The 26913-nt window shown below is 37.9% G+C and overlaps 1 protein-coding gene across 2 annotated transcripts in view; it reads right to left on the bottom strand.

Annotated features, from left to right (window-relative positions):
• The window catches only part of EYA3 (EYA transcriptional coactivator and phosphatase 3), a 95698-nt gene extending 69759 nt beyond the window's left edge, over positions 1-25939 (bottom strand). For both annotated transcript variants that reach the window (XM_019432424.2, XM_019432426.2), the window contains exon 1: positions 25807-25939. The gene's annotated coding sequence lies outside the window, so the exon portion shown is untranslated. The remainder of the gene's footprint in view (positions 1-25806) is intronic.
• Between the last annotated feature and the right edge of the window lie 974 nt (positions 25940-26913).

The raw sequence follows: 26913 nt of genomic DNA, 5'->3' as shown, positions 1-26913 counted from the left end.
TTTATAATGACAGCTGTGTGCAGATAACTAAAACATTATTTTTGAGGATTATGGTTACATTAAAAAATGATAAAAACTAGCCTAGCAAGCCAGTATGTTATGATAACATCTAACCTGCTTGAATCTGGAACATTTACATAATTGTTAACACAGACACACCAAATCACTTTAAATAGGACAAAATGGAATATCAATTAAATACTTTCACAACCAACTATCTATATATGTATGTTATTAATTTAAAGGAAAGTTCTTCTGGATTTATTTTAATAATGCAAATAAATAAGTAAAGCAAAACCTTGAATTATAGAATTAAGGAAAAATAATCATGTAAAGCCAAGACCCAATTTTATTCTGAAATAACAAGCTCCACTAAATATCCTACTGTGTCAATCTTGTTTTTAATTTTTTCAATGTTTATTTATTTTTGAGAGAGAGAGTTTGAGCAGGGGAAGGGCAGAGAGAGAGGGAGACACAGAATTCTAAGCAGGCCCCAGGCTCTGAGCTATCAGCACAGAGCCCGATACGGGGCTCAAACTCATGAACTGTGAGATCATGTTCTGAGCCAAAGTTGGACACTTAACCAACTGAGTCACCCAGGTGCCCCAAAGCAAACTCTTTACCTTCTCAGACCCTGCTCTTCCTGACCTGATTTCCAAACTAAGAAAGAAAAATAAAGGACTCGAAGACCCCAATTAATGGTAAGGACATTTTACTGTGGCCTGCTGGCAAGAAATAGGTAGATATTAGAAAACTAAACACATTGGAAAAACAAAAACTCCATTTCCCTTTAACCCAAATGAAATGGACACTTCTCCAAAACAGATGTGACTGCTTCTGGTTTTAATTAAGGTCACTCCTGTTTTCACTTCTACCAACCACTGTACCTAACTTAACCTATAAAGCTAAAGCAAGTATAGAATCTTACTGGCAAAGTAATGGAAACAGATAAAAAACGTGAAAAAAGAAATGAAAAACTTCAGGAGTGCCAATAACACCACCCCTCCACTTCTACTGCTCCGTCTCGATGCAATACAGCATGCTTTTTAGAGCCACGCTCCAGAATGGGAAAAAGAGAGAAAACATGTGTCTTTTTAGATGCAAAATTGTCCCACTCTACCACAGCTTTAATCCCTTCCCGGACCTAGAATGTCGTAAGAAAAAAAGTTTAAAGGTCAGAAGCATGTGATCATCAATACTCACGTGGAGTCGTACACAGAGCCTCAAAAGCTAAGTTCTCAAACTACATGACGTAGATAACTAGTGCTGCAGAATTACGGAGCACAATAACTAAAGCCCACAGGGGCTATCTTGCCTGAACTTGTTTTGCTCTCCTCGGAAGAGTATAATCAACGTGACGTGAAACTGATTACAATTGTGAAAGATGAAACATTTTTATGTTTTACCAGCTCCTACCCATCTTAGTTTTAAATTGAAATGTCTTTATTTTATAGGATTTTAATAACATCTAAATGTACACAATATACATACATAATTTCATCCCAAAACAGGAGCAAAATCTGGCCAAATCATGAGGCAAATGTAATGCCTTTAATACCTCATTTGTTGAATTTTTGTGTGACCAGCTCTCACCTAAACAAAAAGTGTTTACTTAAGTAAAACAAAGGTGTTTTACTTAATTGAAGGCCATACTGTAATAACTGTAATCTCTAATTTGTAGATTCTCAGCACAGGAGAGGGAAGGGATATTCCTTCTCATGGGGGAAGGGTTATAAAATCTACTTCTGGGCAAGACAGAAGGTAAGAAAAATTATTTTAAGAAAAGGATACTCATACGTGCTTTAATTTTAAACATAAGAACTAATTGATTTAAAAAATATGAACATCAAAGGAGAACAGACATTTTTTATTGATTAAAAGGGATCATGGGTTTTAGAAAGTAAGAAATACTACTCTTAATTATGGGGAAATAAATTCTCAAGCCAGACAAAACTAAATGTTCAATCTTGAATTTTGTTTTTTAGAAATATGGCAATATTATGGTGATCTTATTATGAAAAGGAACAAATTTTTTTATTTTTCTTAGGATAAAATCTATGGTGAGTTGCAAAAAAACTTTAAGGGAAAAACTGGAAGACCTTCTACCTCCTCTATTTTTCTTTGAAAATAAGCACCCTTTGTTATTTCCATCTTAAAAATCCCTTTTAGTTTCTCAGCTTTTCAATTTAGGGAAATAAAAGGGGCATAATTTTTATAGTTAGAAAACATTTTTTTAAATCAAGTAATTGATCAATGATCACCAATAATTTTGATCATTTTAGAACAAACAAAAAAAAAAACGATCTACAAGGAAAGCACATGATTTGTTACAGAATCTTCTGGGATTCTACTGGCAACGTGTAACATGTATAAAGTTGCAAACATTCATTCTGGTACATTTGTGTATACTATATATTAATTATATTAATAATTGCTATAAATTATGTATTTTCCTCACAACATGCATCTAAGACACTACTTTCTATCAATACAGTAGTCTTCTATCCAATAATTTATAACTTGAATAACCTGAAAAATATAAGGATATACTAAATACAAGAATGCAAGTATTTGCCACATTCCTAGCACTTCTCAATGTGCTAAAACCTTAATATTAAGACCTCACACCATTTTCTGTAATTGGCACATGCTTACAATCAAGTCACGTTTACTAGCAACAGACGGAAGTGCTGTATAACACAGATACAGTGCTCTGATACTTAATATCAAAAAAAGTACAGAATTACTAATCTTAATATTCTCATTTCCATGTATGAGTTCTAGCATTTAATCGAATTGTGGGTTTTTAATGTAACCTGATATTATTCTACACTTACTGAAATTCATCTTTTAAAATATCCAAAAATAGGACTTGACAAGGACTTGACATAGAAATGGAAAGTGGATTCTTATTGCAATTTAAATGAATACAATTACTTACAACTTAGTCAAACGGCCAGTGAAATTACAAAACATGCTCCGAGTTAATCTTTTAAGTACCTTCGAGCATTTGGACAGTAATGTCTTCTCATAATTTTCTAGTTTCAATTCTTACTATCGACTTCTAAAAACAGCTTTTTAATCACCTTTTTGGGTGAGAGTTTGTCAGTATCTATATATCATCATGGACAGAAATCTGGGAAAATCTACATTTGAGAACAGAAATAGTATTATTTCCTAAGACTTTCCCTACCTGTAAACGCTGACAATGAAAAAATAGGGAATTCTGTTTGGATTTGAAAGGTCAATTTTAAATACTGTGATTTCACATGTTTATAAATAAAGCAGGATACTTTTGTAAAATGGCAGCCATAATTTAAAAAAAATTGTTTTTTAATGTATGTTTATTTTTGAGAGAGAGTCAGAGCATGAGCAGGGAAGGAGCATTGAAGAGAGGGAGACACGGAATCTGAAGCAAGCTCCAGGCTTTGAGCTGTCAGTGGAGAGCCAATGCGGGGCTCGAACCCACCAAGTGCAAGATCATGACCTAAGCTGAAGTCAGGTGCTTAACTGGCTGAGCACCAAGGCCCCCCGGCAGCCATAATTTTTATTTTTAATCTTTAGAAATTAGAAGGGAAATTATTAGTAAATATTTTATTTCAAAATTCTAATTAAGATTCCTATGTCATAATTTCTGTTTTGCACCAAGTTAAACATTCTATTCACCCTGTAACTGTAAATGGCTACAGGTAAGAACTTACATTACTGCAATGTTATTATAGCTCTTAAGTATAGGAAGGGAAACACACACACACACACAGCACAGAATAAAGGTCAAATTGCTTTCAATGAAAATAAAGTATATGTTACTCTTAATTATGTGTCTAAATAGAGCACAACATTCTGATTATAAGTCCTAGAAGGGGAACTTGCATGTGGCTACGTGTGCACAGATTGAGTATCTTTGATACAGTTCTAAAGAGAAAACAGGTAGCTCATAAATTTAATCACTGACTACACTGTATTTTAGAAGTCTACTTACTATTTCTTCCAAAGCCTTATAGATAAATTTTTAGAACACACCAAACAAAAGGCTACAGAAGTTTTCCTGGGGAAAATTAACAGCATCATTCCCCAAATTAAATATATCTCAGCAAGGGGCGCCTGGGTGGCTTAGTCAGTTAAGTGTCAGCTCAGGTTGTGATCTTGCAGTCTGGGAGTTCGAGCCCCTCGTCGGGCTTTGCGCTGACTGCTTGGAGCCTGGACCCTGCTTCGGATTCTGTCTCTCTCTCTCTCAAAAAATAAACATTAAAAAAACTAAAAAAAAAAAAAAAAAAATCTATATCTCAGCAATAGTTATAAACAATAGTAATCTAAAGAAGTGTCAAAAAAGTGGTACATCATTACTTAAGATTATTAACATGTGGATTACTTTAGGATTTAAAAGTACATAATTAGCAAAAAAAAGAGTACATAATTAGCAAATGTCTATCATGGTATCCTCAAATATAATTATGTGTATGCCTTGAAGAATGAAAACAGTAAGCAAAATACTGTCTTTTAATGGCTTTAAGATAACTGCTTCAAGTATTGTTATTCCATAATAACTTATCTATTTAAAGGAGATCATAAATGAATTAAGAAACTAGGGTCCTAACACCCAAAGTACCAAACATAAAATCTAAAGACACCTCTTCCAAATAAACTCTAATTTATCAACTAGGAGGCCTTACAAGGCAAAATCAGAAAAGGTGTCAGGAGAAATGGTTTCAAAACATAAGAATACATTTCTGTGGTCTCTTGTGAAACATTGCTTAGTAGTAAGCGGCAGAGGGCAAGTAGTAATTTGGGATTCCTAATCCACAAAACATACACATTAGTTTCAAACATAAAGTGAACAAATGTTTATTAATACTTACAAATATCTTACTGAAATTAGGCAAAAATAACAATGAGTATCTTGGAGGAGACGAGAATAATTGAGGGAATTAAGAAAGATGTACCCTACACCAACCAGTCTTTAAAACCAATTATAGTGGGAAGGACGAGAGAGCAATCATTTACTAAGCATATATAATACCCCAATTATTTTTAAGTTTATTGTCTTACCTAGTTTTATCTCCACAACTATCCTCATACAGGACAACTATCCTATCCACGGACAGGGCAACTAGGACTGAGAGATTTAAACAATTTGCCTGAGAATAATAGCAATAATGTTTCAGATTAAGGTAGAAATACATCAAATAAAGATATTACCACCAGAGGATGGTGGTAATAGTTGCACAACACCATGAATGTACTTAATGACACTGAATGCTGTATTTAAAAGTGGGTAGAGGAGCCTGGGTGACTCAGTCGGTTAAGTTTCTGACTTTGACTCAGGTCATAATCTCATTGTCCCCAAGTCTGAGCCCTGTGTCGGGCTCTGTGCTAACAGCTCAGAGCCTGGAGCCTGCCTGGGATTCTATGTCTCCTTCTCCCTCTCTCTCTGTCCTCTCTCTTCCCTGCTCGTGCTCTCTCACTCTCAAAATTAACATTAAAAAAATTTTTTAAATAAAAGTGGGTAAAATAGTTAATTCTGCTATGTGTACTTACCACAATAAAAAAATACTAAAAGACCCAACCCACGAGGGGCGCCTGGGTGGCTTAGTCAGTTAAGCATCTGACTTGGGCTCAGGTCATGATCTCGCAGTCTGGGAGTTTGAGCCCCACGTCGGGCCCTGTGCTGACAACTCAGAGCCTGGAGCCTGCTTCAGATTCTGTGTCTCCCTCTCTCTCTGCCCCTACCCCACACTCTCTCTCTCTCTCAAAAATAAATAAACATAAAAAAATTTTTTTAATAAACAAAAAGACCCATTAGACAAGAAATCCCAAAGCAATGATCAAATCTAAAAAGTGCTTATAAGTAGAGAAAAATCAATATTTAAAAACTATTGCCAGGGCACCTGGCTGGCTCGGTTGGAGCCACATGTGACTCTTGATCTTGGGGTTGTGAATTTGAGCCTTACAGTGGGTATAGATTACTTAAAACAATTTTTTTTTGATGTTTATTTATTTTTGAGAGAGACAGAGACAGAATGTGAGTGGGTTGGGGCAGACAGAGAGGGAGGCACAGAATCTGAAGCAGGCTGCAGGCTCCGAGCTGTCAGCACAGAGTCCAACGTGGGGCTCAAAATCACGAGCTGTGAGATTGTGACCTGAGCTGAAGTCGGACGCTCAACCGACTGAGCCACCCAGGCACCCCTACTTTAAAAAAATAAAATCTTAAAAAAATACTGCCAGAAAAACGGTATCAATGTGGAGAAAAACATGACTAATTCTAAATATATGAAGAACTAAGCATTCAAGAAATTTTGGAGAAAGTAGATTAGCATACTTATCTGTAGAAAAGAGATAAAAATTTTGTGCAACAGAAGAAAGCATAAGCAACAAATCAACAGAGCCAGTTATTAAAATGCACTTTCATGCAATGAGAAAAAACAAATCTAAGATTAAAAGGATATAACAAATATAATTATGATAAACCTTAAAGTCTATAAAATAAACCCAACAATTCAACAATATGATCATTTGTTATGTGGCAAACCATGACTAACATCCATCAAGGATGGATGCCTCTGTATCCATCAAAGGATACAGACAGTTTAAGTAACCACCAAGATCAAATCAGCACTTGGGAAAAAAGATTCTCACCGCTAACTGAATAAACTGTAATATTTTTAAGATACTACTTTGTACCGATGAAATACCAAAAATATATATATAAGCAACAAAACCAAGTGTTCTCTGAACTATACGAAAATAAGAAATATTCAGGGGTGCCTGGGTGGCTCAGTCAGTTGAGCATCCGACTTGGGCTCAGGTCACGATCGCACAGTTCGTGAGTTCAAGCTCTGCATTGGGCTCTGTGCTGATGGCTCGGAGCCTGGAGCCTGCTTCAGATTTTGTGTCTCCCTCTCTCTCTGCCCCTCCACAGCTCACACTCTGACTCTCTCTCTCAAAAGTAAATAACCATTAAAAAAGATTTTAAAAAATATTCAGGCACAGCTGTAAAATCATATTATCTTCAGACTATCCTCTGGTTAGAGTCAGGTCATAAAATTGCCCATGGCCTGATTCATTTCCTAATTTTTCCCCCAAAATTAAGTAGAGGGGTAAAAAGTCAACTCTATTCCACTATTTCAAAAAATAGAGTAAGTTTGTTTGTTCAGAGAAGTGAAAAATCAGAAACAACCAACTTGTGGAGAATGGTTTACCTATGCTCCAATTGCACTAATGAACATTCTTTATTCTTTTTAATTGTTTTCAATGTTTGTTTATTTTTGAGAAAGAGCAAGAGAGACAGAGCGTGAGCAGGGGTGGGGGGGGGGCGGGCAGAGTGGGAGGCAGACAGAATCTGAAGCAGGCTCCAGGCTGTGAGCTGTCAGCACAGAGCCCAACATAGGGCTCAAACTCACAAAACCATGAGATCATGACCTGAACCGAAGTCGGAGGCTTAACCGACTGAGCCACCCAGGTGCCACTAAAATATTACTCTGCATATATACAGGAAAGATGTTGTATTAGTACTTTTGTAAACTGCCACTTTACCAGAATCTCATTCTTTCTAATAATGAGAACAGGAAGAGAGTTGATTGTTGAGTTTCAGCTATATATTTTCTCTTGCTGCATAAAAATAGTTTCCTTCCTCTTTCCCAATATTAACCTCTTTATTTCTTCTTACTACCTAATGATATTGGTTTACACCTCCACTATAATATTAAGTAACAATACTAAATGTTGGGCATCCATTTCTTGTTCCTCACATTAATGAGAATACTTCTACCATACCACTATTAAGTGTGATATTGGTTTTGGTCTGAAATAAATTTGGGGTGCCTGCCTGGCTTAGTTTATAGAGCATACGACGCTTGATCTTGGGGTCATGAGTTCAAGCCCCACATTGGGCACAGAGGTTACTTAAAAAAAAAAAAAAGAAAAAAAAAGGAAAGGAAAAGAAAAATGAAATAAGTTCTCTTTAATCGTGTCAAATAAGAATTCATCAATTTTAATTAAATGAAGAACATTTATCAGGAAAAGATATTAATTTGGTCAATGCTTTTTTGGCATCCAAAATGATGATGACCATATGGTTTTTCTTTCATCTATTAAAACAACATGTTAACAGATCTAATATTGAACCATATGTGCATTTATTTCAGAAACTAAACTCTTGGGTTGTAGAATATTATTTTAACATACTGTTGAATTCTATTTTCTAGTACTGAATGTAAGATTTTTACATTAATAATTGGAAGATTCTTCCATGGTTTCCTATTTTGTGTTGTCCACGAAGTTTTAGAATCAACATTTCATTGGCTTCCTTAAAAGAGCTATAAACTCTCTCTTATCCATGCTCTGGTTCAGCTATCTATTCCTTGGCTATTTGAAATAACATACCTATGAAAACACCTAGGTCTAAAAGTTTTTATGGAGCAGTCCTTTGATAACTTTACGGATTCCCTTTATTGTTATTGGTCTACTGAATTTCTTTCTTCTGGGGTCAAATTTGGCAACATTTTCTAAAAATATCCATTTCACCCAGATTGTCAAGTTTATTTGCATAAGGTTTTACACCATAATGCATGCGTGTAGTCTTTTCATTCTCTTTAGAATGAATTCTACCATAAAGCCTCCCAAACTTCAGGGCGCCTGGGTGGCTCAGTGGGTTAAACACCCAACTTTGGCTCATGTCATGATCTCGCGGTTTGTGGGTTCGAGCTCCGCATCAAGCTCTGTGCTGACAGCTCAGAGCCTGGAGCCTGCTTCGGATTCTGTGTCTCCCTCTCTCTCTGTGCCCCTCCTTTGCTCATGTTCTGTCTCCCTCCCTCTCAAAAAATAAATAAACATTAAAAAATTTAGAAGAAAAAAAAAACCTCCCAAACTTCATCCAAATCAGTTTACTCTCAGTGAACTTCCTATTGATCAAAATCAGTAATCAGAACATTCTGATTCAAGACAGCTGAAGAAGCACACCCATTTATGTCCTCTCTCCAGAGATCCACTTCATAAAAATAATAACAAAGGAATGAAAGAGATAAAAGACACAACAACAAAATAAAAACAGTGGGGCGTCTGGCTCAGTGAGAAGAGCATGCGGCTCTTAATGTCAGGGTCATGAGTTTGAGCCTCACATGGGGTGTAGAGATTACTTAAATAAATAAAACCTGAATAAAATTTTAAAAAAGAAAAGAAAAACAGTGATTTCAAGAGGCAAAAGATTCAACAAATTTCTAGAAGACAGAAAGTATATAGAAAATTGATATCTGAGTCATCCATTTTCTCATCATTTCAAGAAATATTTTAGGGGCACCTGGCTGGCTCAGTTGGTAGAATATGTGACTCTTGATCTGGGAGTTGCAAGTTAAGCCCCACAATAGGTGCAGGGCTTACTTTAAAAAAATAAATATTTTGGGGCGCCTGGGTGGCGCAGTCGGTTAAGCGTCCGACTTCAGCCAGGTCACGATCTCGCGGTCCGTGAGTTCGAGCCCTGCGTCAGGCTCTGGGCTGATGGCTCGGAGCCTGGAGCCTGTTTCCGATTCTGTGTCTCCCTCTCTCTCTGCCCCTCCCCCATTCATGCTCTGTCTCTCTCTGTCCCAAAAATAAATAAAAAACGTTGAAAAAAAATTTTTTTTTTTTAAAAATAAAAAAATAAATATTTTATGTACTAGGCATTATTCTAGGCACTGGAGATAAAGAACTGTGCACAAAGACTCCCTGCTCTTAGTATGTTTATATTCTAACTGGTAAGAGACAGATAAAAAGTAAATTATTATTCAAGCAGTGGTAAGAAATATAAAATAGGACAAGGAAATAGAGAAACTAATTTCACAGAGTCTGGATTCTTTGTCCCATGTGGCCACTGAAGTCTCTGATGTTAGTTTAATGGTCAGCTAATGATTAGACAGAGATTTCCTTAGACTCCTGGAACCAGTAAATCTCCCAGTCTTCATGGATGGGCTCTGTATATGTATTAGGGCACACTTTTAACACTAAGCCAGTTTACAATTTTTCCTTAGCCTTCACTATCCGTTGGCACAGAGCCTCAACATGAACTAGAACTAAGAACTTAGGGCCTTCTCAGGTCCTTTCTAAAGATGCACACAGCTCAACATATGGGCACAGCCTTCTTGATTCCCAGGAATATATCAAAGCTTTACAAATCCCCTATGGACATCTACTCCCCAGCTTTTCCTTTTAAGCTTTTTGGTTAGTCTGTTTGCCCCAACCGTTACTCACTACCATAGGCAGCTGAGATGTTCAATTGCCTCTAACTGTTTTCAATGAATACCCTGGGCAGAAAAGGCTCCAAGTCTGGTCAAATATATGCAAGTTTGCAAATGAGGTCTTTTAAGGAACGACCAGACAGGTCAATTAATAACAAATAATAGCAAGTCAAATAATGACAATTCTCTGGAACAGGGCTTTGAAAAAGCTCCAGTCTTGGTCTGTAGCTTCCAGTTGGCTTCTGGGCTGCTAGTTTTCACCATGATTAGGGACTGTTGGTTTTCAAAGCTACTGTGGAACTGGAGAGAGGACGGCACCTGGGCAAGTTAAAACATTACAAAGTTCACGGTGTTCTTGAGATTTGGCCATTTTTCTTGAATAAATGTTCCTAGTTTGCTACAAGCCTATGGTTAATGTTCAGAGTTCTGAAACAGTTGATTTTGACTATGTCTGCCAGTGTCCACATTGTTTTTATAAAGTATTTCCAGAGGTTCTTCCTCTGCCATGACTGCCGACATCCTGCATTTTAATTGAGAAACTCCTTTTTTTTTTTTTTTAATGTTTATTTTATTTCTGTGAAAGAGACAGAGCATGAGCAGGGAAAGGGCAGAGAGACAGGAGACACAGAATCTGAAGCAGCCTCCAGGCTGTAAGCTGTCAGCACAGAGCCTGACACGGGGCTCGAACTCACAAACTGTGAGATCATGACCTGAACCAAAGTTGGACGCTTAACCGACTGAGTCATCCAGGTGCCCCAAGGAACTTATATTCTAATAGAAAGATGAACAAATAATAAGGTAATATGATTTCACAAAGCAATAAGTACCATGGAAAATAGCACAAAGAATAGAGAGTGACTACAGGGGAGCTATTTCAGATAGGGTGATAATTTCTGTGAGATGGTAACATTTCAGCAGAAATGTTAATAATGAAAAGGATGGAGTTATAAGAAGATGCAAAGGAAGAGGTTTCAGAAGGAAAACAAGTGTAAAGAAACTGAAAGGATGACATCTGGGCATGTTGAGAAATGGCAAAAAGGCCAATGTTAGCAAGTGAATGAGTGGTTGGAAAAGAAGACTCAGATGCAGGCAAGGGCCAGATGACACACAGCCTTGTAACACATGATACGGAGTTTGGGAACGCAATGAGTGCTTCAAGCAAAACAATGACATAATTTGAGGGGTACCTGGTGGCTCAGTCAGTTAAGCATCCGACTTCGGCTCAGGCCACGAACTCGTGTTTCGTGAGTTTGAGCCCGGCCTCAGGCTCTGTGCTGACAGCTTGGAGCCTGCAGCCTGCTTCATATTGTGTCTCCCTCTCTCTCTGCCTCTCCCCTGCTTGCACTCTCTTTCCCCCTCTCTCTCTCCCAAAAATAAAGATTTTTTGAAAATTAAAAAGAAAAAAGAATTACATAATTTGATTAATAAACACTAAACACCATGGGGAGAATAGACCATATGGATATACTTGCCCTCCTCAGGCAGACCATTCAATGTGTCTGGAAAGCATTTCTCCAGGCTTTATCCAGGGGACAAACACCAGATGCTCAAAATCAAGAGCAAGGGCCAGAACACTGATTTAAGCTCCAGGCACCCTTCATTTCTTCATAATTGTTTACTTGAATCTGGTACGTTTCTAAAACTTCTACATATACTTTCATCTGTGATTTCTTCTCCTGGTCTCTATTGATCCAATCTCCTTGTTTCTCATCTTTCAGAAATTTGAAAGTCTCATCAACTGATGGTAACCTTTCTTGATATACTAAAACATCTAACATATCTAACATATTACTCAGAGTCCTTCATACTCAAGAGTCCTCCTGAAGTAGACACAAATATCCAGCAGACCTATACTCAGTGATCTCCCTTAAAGCTCTATTTATTTACTTTAGAGACAGCAAGAGAGCACACACGAGCTGGGGAGAGGGGCAGAGGGAGAGACAGAATCTCAAGAAGGCTCCACACTCAGTGCAGAGCCCAACGTGGGGCTCCATCCCACGACTCTGTGATCATGACCTGAGACAAAATCAAGAGTCAGACACTCAACCAACTGAGCCACTCAGGAGCCCCAGGATCTCTTTTAAGTGACCCTAAGAGAGCCCTTTAGCTCTCACAATTCAGGCATCAGCACAAATCACATTTCTGTGGCCAAAAAAATTGCAACCAACTACATCTTCCAGGCTGAACTGTCTGTGGATAGACAAAAGCCATCACCATGTTGGTGAACTCCCTCCATAAATAAACAGCCCAGCCAAGTGACTGTGGTAAAATCGGGAATTCTTCTGGTTACTTTATTTGGGAGGTATGCCTGACCAACATATCATGGTATTGTCAGCTGTAGGAATATTTATAGTAACTTTACACTTAATAGAATACTTATCTGAACTTACTGAGAATTTTTTTTAATTCATTTAGTCTGTACCAAATTCTTAACAGAAACAAAACACTTTATTGGGAAGAGATTCTCTAAGAAGAATTGTTCTTATGATTTCTAATATTATTTCTCAGAAAATCATCCTTTGAAGTTGTCTATAAAACAATCTTTGGGGCATCAGGGTGGCTCAGCCGGTTGAGCATTTACCTCTTGGTTTTGGCTTGGGTCATGATCCCAAGGTCACTGAGCTCTGCACTGAGCATAGAGCCTGCTTACAATTCTCTCTCTCAGGGCACGTGGGTGGCTCAGTCAGTTGAGCATCCGTCCAACTTTGGCTCAGGTCATGATCTCACGGTTCGTGGGTTCGAGCCCCGTGTCGGGCTCTGTGCTGACAGCTCAGAGCCTGGAGCCTGCTTCGGATTCTGTGTCTCCTTCTCTCTGCCCCTCCCCACCCCACCCCTCTCAAAAATAAATAAACATTAAAAAAAAAAAAAAAAAAAGATTCTCTGGGGCACCTGGGTGGCTCAGTTGGTTAAGCACCTGACTTCGGCTCAGGTCATGATCTCACAGTTCATGAGTTCGAGCCCCACATCAGGCTCTGTGCTGATAGCTCGGAGCCTGGAGCCTGCTTTGGATTCTGTGTCTGTCTCCCTCTCTCTCTCTCTCTCTCTCTCTCTCTGTGCCCCTCCCCATTTGTGTTGTGTCTCTCTTAAAAATAAACAGTAAAAAAAAAAAAAAAAAAAAGATTCTCTTTCTCTCCCTCTCTAAACAATAAAAACTAAAATATTAAAATCAAATATTTAATTAAAATTAACAAAAACTTTTCCCCATAAGCTTCCAATAAAATAGGGAGATGTGTTCTATAGGAAAAATTCCAAAACCAGGGTAAAAAGTATTGAAAAGGAATGAGTTCATCTGAATTAGATTTGTCAAAGTGAGTTTAATAATAATCCAACGTTCTACTACGTTCCTTCCAACTCTCCTAGATTTTAGTAACTTGTCAGTCACAAGCCTAAGAATTTAATGTATAGAGAACCAGACTCCACAGAACTCAAAACCCCCCAAATTTTATCTTCATCCTCTCTTAAATCTGTGAAGTTAACTAAGAGAATCACAACTTTTTTCTGCAGGTGCTACAGACTGATACATGGTTTATACCAACATGAATATCCTATGTATTGCTTCCACTTACATAGAAAAATTTGTACCCTACTTCATCAAAATTCACAAGTCAAAACTCTATATATCATTCTATAAATCTGTATACCACGTTTATACATCAATTAGCTCTCCATTATTCAGATAAAATTTATCTTACACCATACTAACAGAACTAAGTCTTTTGAAATGTATGTCCTTACCTGTAAGAACTATAAAATCTAAGTTAGGTTCTTTGATCAATGTTTTATTTCTCCAAACTTATTTACTCCTTCAAGAATCCATGAGCCAAAAATTCAGTGCTGTCATTTCAGCACAGAATGAGGAATAGTAAAGGTTTCTTTTTTCATATTAAAAAATTTTTAATTCCAGTGTAGTTAGCATACAGTGTTGTATTAGTTTCAGAATGACAGTGAAGTTTTAACACTTGTTATTTTACAATTTTCAACCTAATTCACCTCTGTCGGAGGCAAGTTTGGCAAGCTTAGAGCACTGACTCTGGAGCCAGACTACTTAGGTTCAAATACCAGCTCTGCACTGATGAGTGCTGTGGGAGTTTAATTATTCAACTTTCCTGTGCCTCAGTTACCTCATCTGTAAAATGGGGATAATAATAATAATATATTATCTTTGTCATAAGGTTTAAATGAGTTAATATTTGTGAAGCTCTCAGAATAGTGCCTGGCACCATAGTAAACATGACAAAGCTGTTTGCTGAAGAAAAATTAAATAAATAAATATCTTAGACATAAGACAAATTCAGGAGGGAAATCTGGTCTTGAGTGAAAGTCAACTCATTCACTAGTTGCTCTTAGTTTTTCAAAGGGAAAAATATTAAAATTATTAAGGATAAGGCCCAAATAGCAAGAGATTCCCATGAGAGATTAACAAGTTGGACCTGTAGTTTTGCTTTTGTCACTTGGCTTGATTCCACATACCCTACACGAGAACTTTCCCTATAAGTCCTTTGCAAGGAAAGTGGTTTTTAAGCTCCTGGACAATAAAACATCAAATGTCAATCACATCCTGTTACTTAGCAAGTACACAGAACTCATCATGGTCACAAATACTTTCAGGAGATCCAACTGTGAGTTGTGAGTTATTAATAGCTAACATTTATGGAATGTTTTTTATGGGTCAGACCCTGTTCTAAGTACGTTACATGTATAATTCATTTAATCCTCTCAGTAAGTCTGTAAGATAGGTGCTATTGATTATTATTACCATTTTAGAGATAAGGAAAAGTACAGAGAGTAACTTGGCCAGGGTATTTACCTAGTAAGTCACCAACCTGGAATTCAAGCCCAGGCAGCCAAGCTTCAAAGCCTGAGGTTTCAAACCACAGCTATGTGCCATTCAATATGAAACATCACAGACAGGACTGATGACTTTAAAAAGCTGACCAAGCTAAAAATCTATGCTATGTCATGCTATTCCCAAGCCAGATAATGAGAAGATACTAAGGCAAGTTTCCTTCTTTATCCTCTCTCATTTTTGTTCTCCCAGGCCTCCCAAGTGAATATGAGTTAATAAAGTGAAGTGCTTTACACAGTGCCTGGAACATAGTAAGTGTTCATTAAGTGTTAGGAGGAGGCGATGATAAAAACAGTAGAGTATGTTGCTGACCCTGCTCACTCTAATGGCTATGATATGCTAGGAACTGCTGATATCTCTACTACCTTTCCCCCTTTATGATTACAGAAAAGGAGTCGGGACAATACATACATGCAGTCCACTCTTCAACCGTGTTACTTTCACCTGACCATATACACAAGAGACACTGCTTCACTGCTCAGTTCTCTTTTCTGGTTTACAAAGACTAGATTGGGGCCAGAAGAAAGTAGAATAAAACAGCTTTGTAACCTTTGGACTAGTTGCTAAGAGCAGAAGCAAAGTTCGCAAAACGCAACTTCATCAACTTCAACTTTTGACTATAAGATGGAACCTAGCAAATGATTCTCATGATGGAAGCTCTGCATGTGACCAAGTGTTTTCAACCTCATGATTCTATATTATTGCAGTCTTTAAAATGATGTGCCTAACCACAGTAAAGAACAGAGATGACAGCAATGACAATCAGGGCAATAGGGTCTCCCTCTCAAATGTTCTGCAGTTATTTAGATTAAAAGCTTAACAGAATCAAGATACATTTCAGAAAAAAAAAAACTAACAAACCCAAACATTTTCAATTCCAAAAAACAATATTAGAAAAAAATCTAGCAGTCATTCAAATTTTTCAAACTCCAGGTATAATCCATTAATGTTGTCTTATTAACTTAGTGAAGACTAACAGTTTTTAATGAAATACAATAAAGCAAAATAGAACAGAAAATATTACAATGTATCACCAGTAGTAAAGATAATATTGTTCCACAAAACTTCTGTTTCAATTTTAAACATTAATATGTACATATACATGTGTAAGTACTGGATACTGTATACATACGTGTGTAAGTACCGGGTAACAATGAAAAAATGCATGTTATAGTGGGTCATGATCAAAAAAATTTGAAAGGCACTTTATCAGAATATAAAAAACTGACCAGTCAAGGAGGAAAATATCCACTTCAAACTACACAGGAAATAACATTCAGAGTTTTGGTGGTTCTCTTAGTTAAAAAAAAATTTTTTTTTTCATTTTGTTTATTTTAGAGAGAGAGAAAGAGAGCACGAGAGGTGGAAGGGGCAGAGGGAGAAAAAGAAAATCTTAAGCAGGGTCCACACTCAGTGCAGAGCCGCAGAGCCAAACTCAGGGCTGGATCCCACAACCCTGGGATCATGACCACAGTCTAAACCAAGAGCCGGAGTCTAAACCAAAAGTTGGTTGGGATGTGCAACCAACTCTTAATTAGGTTTTTAAAGGCAACCCTTTACTCTGAAAAAGAATTTAAAAAGGAGAAGAAAACCATCTATAAGAATCAATAGTTTAACAGTTACTCCAAATAAACAAGTTTCACAGAATGTGAGGTGCCAACACTAAATAAATATATACTAACAGGAGATACACAGGAATGAGATAAAGCAAACATTTTCAGTTCATCTAGTTATTAAATGCCACACCAGGGGCGCCTGGGTGGCTCAGTCGGTTAAGCGGCCGACTTCGGCTCAGGTCATGATCTTGCAGTTTGTGAGTTCGAGCCCCGCGTTGGGGTCTGTGCTGACAACTCAGATCCTGGAGCCTGTTTCAGATTCTGTGTCTCCCTCTCTCTGATCCTCCCCCGTTCATGCTCTGTCTCTCTCTGTCTCAAAAATAAATAAACGTTAAAAAAAAAAAATAAATGCCACACCAATATTAGAGATGGCTTATACTCTTTGCAAAAGCTCTCATTCCCAATCTCAAGAACACTTATTCATCAGTTATCTGATAGCTGCTTCCCAACCTACAGCAAAGATTTGGTAAAAGGGAAAAGTAGATTTGAAAAATTCAGTGAAGTAATAACACAGTGATTCCTGGAGAATGTGGTTTTTTTTTTAACGTTTATTTTTTGAGAGACAGAGAGAGACAGAGCGTGAGCAAGGGAAGGGCAGAGAGAGAGAGGGAGACACAAAATCTGAAGCAGGATCCAGGTCTGAGCTGTCAGCACAGAGCCTGACACAGGCCTCGAACCCAAGAACCTTGAGATCATGACCTGAGCTCAAGTCGGACATTCAACCGACTAAGCTACCCAGATGCGTCCTGGAGAATGTTTTTTAATAAGACAGGTATATACTACTTTTTACCCTAAAATGTTCTCTAAATTCTGAAATTTTCTAAAAAAACAAATCATATACACATTTTGGATTATGCTGTCGACAAAGAGTGAAACTGCCATATTAATATTATCAATCTAGTAGGAAAAAATTAACATTATTGTGTTAAATTAAAATTCCCTCTTATTTTAGGGGCGCCTGGGTAGCTCAGTCGGTTAAGCGTCCGATTTCAGCTCAGGTCATGATCTCATGGCTTGTGAGTTCGAGCTCCGCATCGGGCTCTGGGCTGACAGCTCAGAGCCTGGAGCCTGTTTCAGATTCTGTGTCTCCCTCTCTCTGGCCCTCCCCTGTCCACACTCTGTCTCTGTCTCTCTCAAAAATAAATAAACATTAAAAAAAATTTTTTTAATAAAAAATAAAATTCCCTCTTATTTTGAAAAAAGGAGGAACAACAGGTGAAACTGACCTAAATCTTTTTCAACTACTATGGAAACTTAAGAATAAAGTTCAATTCTACCTAAGAGCTAATCATTCTAATTTATTCCCATAGCAACAGTGCTGCTAGCAGAAACAATTTTCCTAAATTCAGTAATTGCTACATTAAATTTCAGGTGAAAAAAAAAAACTATTGAAATTTTAGGAGATAAACTAATTATCAAACCCATATATAAAAAAGAATTGCTTCTGAAACAAAAATTAAATGTTTAAACCAAAATAAGGAATATTCTAAATCATCATAGCAAAGCTTCTCAGATCCATATTTTTCCCACCAAAAAGAAAAAAAAATCAAGACAAAAGCTACTATGAAAAATGGTGTACTGAATTAATGTCTGAATTAATAAAAGGAGTTAATATATAAGAAATAAAATTAGTATCCCTAACCAAGTGTCACTTCTTACCAGAAATAACTATAGTTTTCTTCTGCTAACCAGATTCCATGATTCTCAATTGTTTCAAAAACTCAGAAAAGTAACTTCTCATATCTCAGTCCCAGACTCCTACATTAATTAAACTACACTTCAAATGATATAAAATCATCTCCTTCCTTTAGAGATGCAACAAGAATTTTTACATTTGGGAATAATAAAAGCACAAAAGAAGTAATATTAATATAATCAGTAATATTCTAAATGACTACATGCATTTTTTAATTTATAAAGGAAATGGTTTGTGAAAGTTCTCCTCGTTTCTAAGTCAAACTAAAAACACTCCTCTTTTCTAAGAAAAACTAAAAACGCTAATTTAAATATATTAATCTCAACAGTCCTAAGGAAATGGAAGTACTTAATTTTGCACAAATTTCCAACTTTTCCAAATTTACTACTCAGTAAATCAGAAATCTGTTTGTTTTCTATTTCATATTTCAAAGTTGTTAAATTCATAGTGGACACATTAAGATTTCGAGTTTAAGACTATTACATAAATTTAATACTCTGCAGATCAAAGAAAGGAAGTATAATAAGATCAAGAGGTAGGACATTTTAGGGGCGCCTGGGTGGTTCAGTCAGTTAAGCATCGGACTTCAGCTCAACTCATCATCTCATGGCTTGTGTGCTCAAACCCCACTGACAGCTCAGCCTGGAACCTGCTTCTGATTCTTTGTTTCCCTCTTTCTCTGCCCCTCTCCCACTCACGCTCTGTCTCTCTCACTCTCTCTCTCAAAAATAATAAACATTAAAAAAATAAAAAGAGGAAGACATTTTAGTAATATAGAATACATTTTATTAAATATGCTACCTTTTCTCCAAATAACTCAAAAGTAACCAACTTCCACACAATAATTTTTTAAAGAGGGAAAGATATGGTCCTGCTTTCCTTTTATAATACATGATTTTTGCCATCTAAGAAACACAGGTGGTAAAAGGGTTTGCAATTTGCCTTAGGCCAGCCCATGTAAAACTCCTCTCTAAGGTTCCCAAGCCCAAAGTGGTCCTCTGATAACAGTTTCCGGCAAACTGGATTTTTAACCTTAACCTACAAAGGAAGAAATCACTAAATTAGTAAAACGCTGTACAAAAAGGTCATGAACTCTAAAGCCAGAAAAATTAAGTTCAAATCCAGCTCTCTGGCTAACTAGCTGTGTTACTTTGGGCAAGTTATATAACTTCCATGCCTTGGTTTCCTCATTGGTAAAATGGAGATAAGAACAGTATTTACTTCACAGTGTTGTACAGCTTAAGGAGTTCATGTATGTAAACCACTCAGAGTAGTTCCTGGCACATAGTAAGCGCTATATAAAGCTGCTTTTATTTTTTACTGTTTTACCAATACAGATTTTTACAGTTCAGTTGCGAAAGTTTCCCAAATGAAATTTATTTAATTGTACCTATAAAAAAACAATATAATTTTAAACAGTGATGCAAATTAATGTAAGAACCTTAAAATAAAATAATGATGAGAAATCACTGTTTTGAAAACAATAGAAAATCACAAAATCTAGCTTAAAAAAATCATATACAATTGTCACTGAGAAGTGACATTTTCTTAGGATTAAGCTTATTTTAATTCTAATTATATTTTCTTCTTTTTTTTCTACACCTTGGTGATACAGGTTATGTTAAATCTTATGGTTTAATTCAAATATGTACAAAGAAAACCAAATTCAGGATTTAAGTGTAAACGCCAGCCTTATGTATAATGCTACCTAGTTCACATGAACAGCCTATATACGTATTACTAAAACTGTACATAGTAGGTACCCAAAAGAAACTTGCTAAAAGAAATATACAAATATTAACCAAGCTGATAAGTTAAAGTGCATCCAACACAATCGGTAGTAAGATCTGTAAGATATTAAGTACTATTTTTTTATTTTTCTTTTTGTTTTGTTTTTTTAATTTTTCCACCCAAATTTTGGAATCATTTGTTCCAGTTCTATGAAAAATGCCACTGGAATCTGTAGATTACTTTGGGTAGTATGGACATTGTAACAATATTAGTTCTTCCAGTATATGAGCATGGACTATCTTTCCATTTATTTATGACATCTTCAGTTTTTTTATTTTTTATTAAAAAAAAATTTTTTTTAATCTTTATTTATTTTTTAAGAGACACAAAGAGACAGAGCATAAGCGGGGAAGGGGCAGAGAGAGAGAGGGAGACACAGAATCGGAAGCAGGCTCCAGGCTCTGAGCTGTCAGCACAGAGCCCGACGTGGGGCTCGAACTCACAAAACGTGAGATCATGACTCAAGCCGAAGTCGGACACTTAACTGACTGAGCCACCCAGGCACCCCTACATCCTACATCTTCAGTTTTTTAATCAATGTCTTACAGTTTTCTGTGTACAGGTATTTCACCTCCTTGGTTAAATTTACTCCTAGACATTTTATTATTTTTGATGCCATTGTAAATGGGATTGTTTTCTCAGTTCTTCTTCTTCTTTTTTTAATCTTTTTTTTTGAGAGAGAGAGAGAGAGACAGAGTGCGAGCAGGGGAGAGGCAGAGAAAGAGGGAGACACAGAATCTGAAGCAGGCTCTAGGCTCTGAGCTGTCAACACAGAGCCCGATGCAGGGCTCGAACTCATGGACTGCAAGATCATGACCTGAGCCAAAGTCAGACGCCCAACCAACTGAGCCACCCAGGAGCCCCTCAGTTACTCTTTTTTGATAGTTCATTATCAGTGTGTAGAAATGCAACGGATTTTTGTATACTGATATTTTATCTTGCAAATTTACTTAATCCATTAATTGTAACAGTTTTTTGTGGAGACTTTAGGTTTTCTACAGGTAGAATTAGGTCACTTGCAAACAGTAACAGTTTAACTTATTCCCTTACTAACTTGGATACATTTTCTTTTCCTTTTTCTGCCCAATTGCTGTGGCTAGGACTTCAATACTATGTTGAATAAAAATGGTGAGAATGGACATCCTTGTCTTGTTCCTGATTTTAGAGAAAAAGCAGTTGACTATGTTTGTGACGGGTTTGTCACATATGGTCTTTGTTATACTGAGGTATGCTTCCTCTATTCCTATTTTGTTAAAAGTTTTAAATCATGAGTTTTACAATTTCAATGGATGTTGAAAGGTTAGGACTACTTATACATTTCCTTTTTTGATTTAAAATACTACTATGGGGCACCTGGCCGGCTCAGTCGGTGGAGTATATGATTCTTGATAATCTCAGGGTTATGAGTTCAAGCCCTATATTGAGCATAGAAATTACTTAAAAAAAAAAAAAAAAAAAAGGTAAAATACAACTACATATTTAAAAGAAGAAAACAGTAAAGTTTTCTTAAAAACATAAAATTTTATGAAGTCCATATTTCAAATATGTTTTTAAATATACTACAAATAAAGAAGACACTCTAATTATTTTTACATTTAATAATTAGATACCTTAGGACTTAGGTTGATGGGACCAAATAAAAATATTGAGATGATGATGTGGTTTCTGCTCCATTATTTATGTTCTCTGTCAATAAGACATATTAATAATAAGGCAGTTGGTAGCTTAAGCCATATATTCTGTATAAGAACATACACCTGTATTTTTAAGTTAATTGGCAGAAAGTCCACCTATTTTCAACTTTATTACAAATATAATTAACCCCCTAATATAAATGAATGCAGGGGAAGAATAAGCTTTTCCTAATATTCTTAAATGCATTTTGAACTTTTTAAAAAAATGTTTATTTATTTTGAGAGAGAAAAAGAGCATGCACAGGAGAGCAAGGGGAGGGGAAGAGAGGGAGGAGAGAATCCCAAGCAGGCTCTGTGCTGTCAGCATGAAGCCCAAAGCCGGGCTCAATCTCACAAACCATGAGATCATGACCTGAGCCGAAATCAAGAGTCCAACGCTTAACCATCTAAGCCACCCAGGCGCCCCACTTTGAATTATTTCTATGTTGAACTATTCTACGTTAACTATTTTGAACTAGTCTTCCTCCATTTAAAATACACATAAGTTAAGGTATCTTCTTGTTATATGTAGAACACAAAAATCTCTTAGACAACTACCGAAAAAGAAGTTCTATCAGCCTTTTATCTGAAAGCAAAACAAAAAGAACGAAGTTATGAAGTGGTTTAGGTAGGTCATAGAAACCATCACACCACAAGGTAAGGATGTGGTGTGGGTGTACTTTGTTTCTTATATTTTTAAAGCTGCATTTTCCTTAAAACATATCCTAGGGTTCAAGAATAAAAGTTTAAATATGTAAAACAACATACAGTAACAAGTAAAATGACAAAAAATAATCAAAAATAATTGAACCAAATAAAAACAGAAAACCTGGTATGCATAAACTAATATGAGAAATTTATTTTAAATGGAGTCCTCAGGGTTACAAAATAAGACTGCCAAACTAAAGGAGAAATTTCTATGGAAAACTGACATCAATTCCTCTCCTGAGCTTTCCAAACACATACACTAAGCTGTCTCTAGTGATAATTTTTGTTGTTGTTTGGAAGCTGGGTAGGACATGCACACTTTTCAGAAATTAGAAAGTCTATTAGTGTTTGGTAGGAAGACAGGAGCACGAACACAAATGCTCCAATGAGACCACAGGATGTTCATGTAAAGGCTTTTATGCAGCATTCATATCATAATGGGCTAAAATGATTTTAGAAGAAAAGAGAGAAAAAGACTCCCTAAGACTTTTCAACTTTTATTTCTGCACAACAGTTTCTTTCTAGGGGCCATCTTTGAAGGCAGCCTTGAATTTAAAAATCTGTCATAAATTCCTTCTCCTAGAATTCATTCCTATGGCACAAATGTATTGAAATGAACCACTAGGGGCGCCTGGGTGGCTCAGTAGGTTAAGCTTCCAACTGACTTTGGATCAGGTCATGATCTCACAGTTTGTGAGTTCGAGCCCCACTCTGTGCTGCCAGTACAGTGCCTACTTGAGATTCTCTCCCTCCTTCTCTCTCTGCCCCTCCCCTGTACTCTCTCTCTCTCAAAAACAAATAAATAAACTTTAAAAAAAAAAAAAAAAGAAGAAGAAGAAATGAACCACTAAATACTACATTGTGCTCTCTGGCCTACAACTTTGAGAGAACTAAAACCCACTTCTCTGGGTGCATGACTCTGAGTACAAGACTTCTGTATTTGTAAAAACTGACCTTGGAAAAATCACCAATTCTTTAAGTCTTGATTTCCTTATTTGTAAAATAAAAGGGTAAGTTTGAGCTCTACAGAACCCTCCAGCTGTAACCTGTAGAAATCCATCTACGTTTAGACTTAGACATGCTCAAGAAATAGAAAGTTCAGAAGAATGTGGAAAGATGGTCTTGCATCAATCCAAATATAAATCTATCTATGGAGTGCCCATGGCTAAAAAAAAAAAAAAAAAAAAAAGTCCACAAACTTAGAGGTAAAGAAGCAGTTAGAGGGAGTCAGCCCATACTCACTGGGGTTAGTTTTTAAGGATGTGAAATGAGGAGACCCAGGTTGAACAGAAGCTGGAGTTTCCAATGTAGGTGCTGGGGAGAAGGTATGGGTAAAGAGCTTTCCAAAGGGCTTCCCTCAGCAGTTAGATAAGGACTGAAAACCACCCAAAGGGTCCTTCTCTGTGGCTTCTAGGACTAATATGGCCAAGCTCCAAAGTCCCTTGCTAAAAATAGCTGAAGGGAGCAGCCCCATTCTGGAATGAGCAAGGTCTATGCTATGCTTGTGTATGTATATGCATCATATAATGAGAGAAACTTTTCTCTAACTCACCAGTCAAACATGAAGCAGACACTTCACTTAAATACTAAATCTCAGAGCACAATTTATATTTCAAAAGCAGATCACATAAAAGTATTTGCAATCAAATGCCAGACATACACCACAAACACTGGAAAAACAAAAATAAAAATTATCCAACGCTGTGTCTCAAAATATACCTCGGATCACAAAATCTGAGACACTAATCCCTATTAAGTCCAATCTCTTCATCTTGGAAGTGACTAAAAGCCATCAGAGAAACTTTAAAAATTTAAGAGAAACCTAACTCTCAAATGAGAAAACGATGGTTTTTAAGACTAAGGTGGAGGGGCGCCCGGATGGCTCAGCTGGTTAAGCGTCAGACTTCTGCTCAGGCCTTGATCTGGCAGTGGTGAGTTCGAGCCCCCGTGGGCATCTGCGCTGACAGCTCAGAGCCTGGAGCCTGCTTGGGATTCTGTGTCTCCCTCCCTCTCTCTGCCCCTCCCCGCTCGCACTCTATCAATCTTTCAAAAATAAACATTAAAAAAAAAAAAAAGACTAAGGTGGAAACAGTAAGGAAAAAATAAAAGAACAGTCGAAGTAATAACGTAGTGTAATGTCTGGCTTATGAAGAAACAGGAAGAAAAACAGAAAACTTGTCAATACGGTAAAAACGAAGAAACCATCTGTAAGAGGTTAAAGATAAAGGTACATTTGCACACGGAGTTCAATTAATGAAAACGTACTCTGAAACTACTAGAGTGCACTCTTTGGCAGAAAACGTTTCAGTAACTCTAAAATTTCTGGCAAGGAGCTTGTAAATCTGGGGCTAAAAATCTCCCAAGAAACTCTTGTCTTCTGTCATAGCACCTGTCCTTGTAAGTAAAGCCCATGCAGAACACAGAGCTGATCGTCCGCATTTTTGCCTCAGCTGTGCACATCCACTCTCATGGGACAGAAAACACAAAAATGACAGCACGTCCTCATGGCCTGTCAGTTAACAAGACCACACAAGCCCAATCGCTAGCTGTTCCGTGTGCCTGCCACCTGTTAGCCTGCTCCAGAGAGAGCCCCCCAAACTGTGCTCCAGCGAAGAAAAAGGGAACGCCTTTGTTGTTCCCTAACTACGGAAGCTACCAGAGTCTAACACAACGCCCCAAGGCAAAACTTCCCCCAAGCCGGATGAATCGGCCGACACTGGGGCTTTGGCTAAGCCCTTCTCTAGCTAAGAAAAGGCGGGAGAACCCCAGGCGAAGCACAGATGTCACCTACTAGTCCCGGGAGGGGACAGGGATCGAAGGTGACGGAAGTTGGGGGGCCGGACCTAGGACCCTCGAGAGACGAGCTCAGTTTCGCAGTGGAGGAGGGGAAGCACAATGAGGAGGTGGGCCGTCCTGCTGCGGGAAAGAACAGCGAGAACCCCGGGAGGTGCTAACGTGAGAAGCAAGGGAAAAAGCGAGAGGCAGTGGTGAGGGAAGCGCTGAGGCGAAAGGCAAGAAACCCGGGCTTGTAACGGGGGGATGAGAAAAACAGCGAGGCGAGAGGTGCGCGGAGGCCAGCAAGGCTAAGGGGGAGGTGAAAGAGTCGAGGCCGGCGAGGGAAAGGGCTGAAGTGAGGGAAGCACTGCAGGGACAAGGGACAGGCAAAGAAAACCCCCACCCACAGGGACCGGGACAGAACTCTTGACCCGTCCCCGTACGGGCTGTACTCTACCGGCCGCACTCTGACCCTGTCGCGGCGGTGACTCACCCTAAGGTTGCAGAGGCCCCAGAGCAGGACATGGGTACTGGTCCAGACCCACAGCAGAACCCAGCGGATGGAGGAAACCGCGGCGTTAGCGTGACCCGGATGCGCATCCCTAGGAACCGGAAGTCAGCGGCCAGGGTCACCTCACAATCCACACCTCCTTCCACCAGAAGCCTCTGGGCGCATGTGTCAGGCCTCACGGGGCGGGGCGGGGCAGGGAGGCGCCTAGATCCCGCCCACTCCGCCGTTCCGGGAGCTCCGCCCCTGGTTACGCCCCACCGCGCGCCTCGGAGGGGCTTAGTGCTGAGGGGTTGACTTCTTGCTTCGCTCAGGAACTGGTGGTGCTTCTGCGGCGCAAGCAACCACGACAAAAACACACAAAAAACCAAAAACTTAACGCTTTCATATTTTTAGAAAGGCTTTTAGAATGCATGTAATGCTTGCCTCCCTAAAGCGATCGTGAGAAGAAATGCTGGTTGTATCTGGTAGTTTTAGAAAAAGTGTGGGAGGAAGAATGGGTGGGAAGTTTTGGAAGACGCTGGTGGGGAGGCGAACCCAATATTGGTTTATTCCCAACATCTATTGGTCTTACAGTGACTTCTCTTGCGTGCACGCTATTTTATGTGATAATTTTATCAGAAACAAAATTTATAGATGCTTCACTAACTTTAAGTTACTACCCAAATAGGAGCAGGGTTGAATTCAGGCATGTGGAGACCTGAAATTTATTCAATTTGAGGGCCCTGTTAAAGAAAATCCAAAATTACAAATACAATATTAGGTGTAAAAATGAGTCTTTGGAGTGAGAAAAGAAATTACAAATTACAAATTTTAAAGCTTCACAAATAACACAAAATCCAGAAAAGTTACACACTGTTTTTAAACTAAAATACTTCTTTTCTACACTTTTTGGGCTGTATACTCTTTGATCACCTCTTCCTATGACAACGTATTAAGTAATATCATTTATTGAGATCCTTGACTCCTCTCTTTCACACCCTTCATCTAATTCATCAGTGAGTTCTGCATAATCTGCCTTTAAAATTTGTTCGGAATCTGACCATTTACTGCCTCTACTGGTACAAGCCACAGTCGATGTGCGACTGCTCT

This window comes from Panthera pardus, unplaced genomic scaffold (genome assembly GCF_024362965.1).
Source record: "Panthera pardus isolate Hobbes unplaced genomic scaffold, ASM2436296v1 HiC_scaffold_11, whole genome shotgun sequence".
Taxonomy (NCBI): Eukaryota; Metazoa; Chordata; class Mammalia; order Carnivora; family Felidae; genus Panthera; species Panthera pardus.
This window is presented reverse-complemented; position numbering and strand designations above follow the sequence as displayed.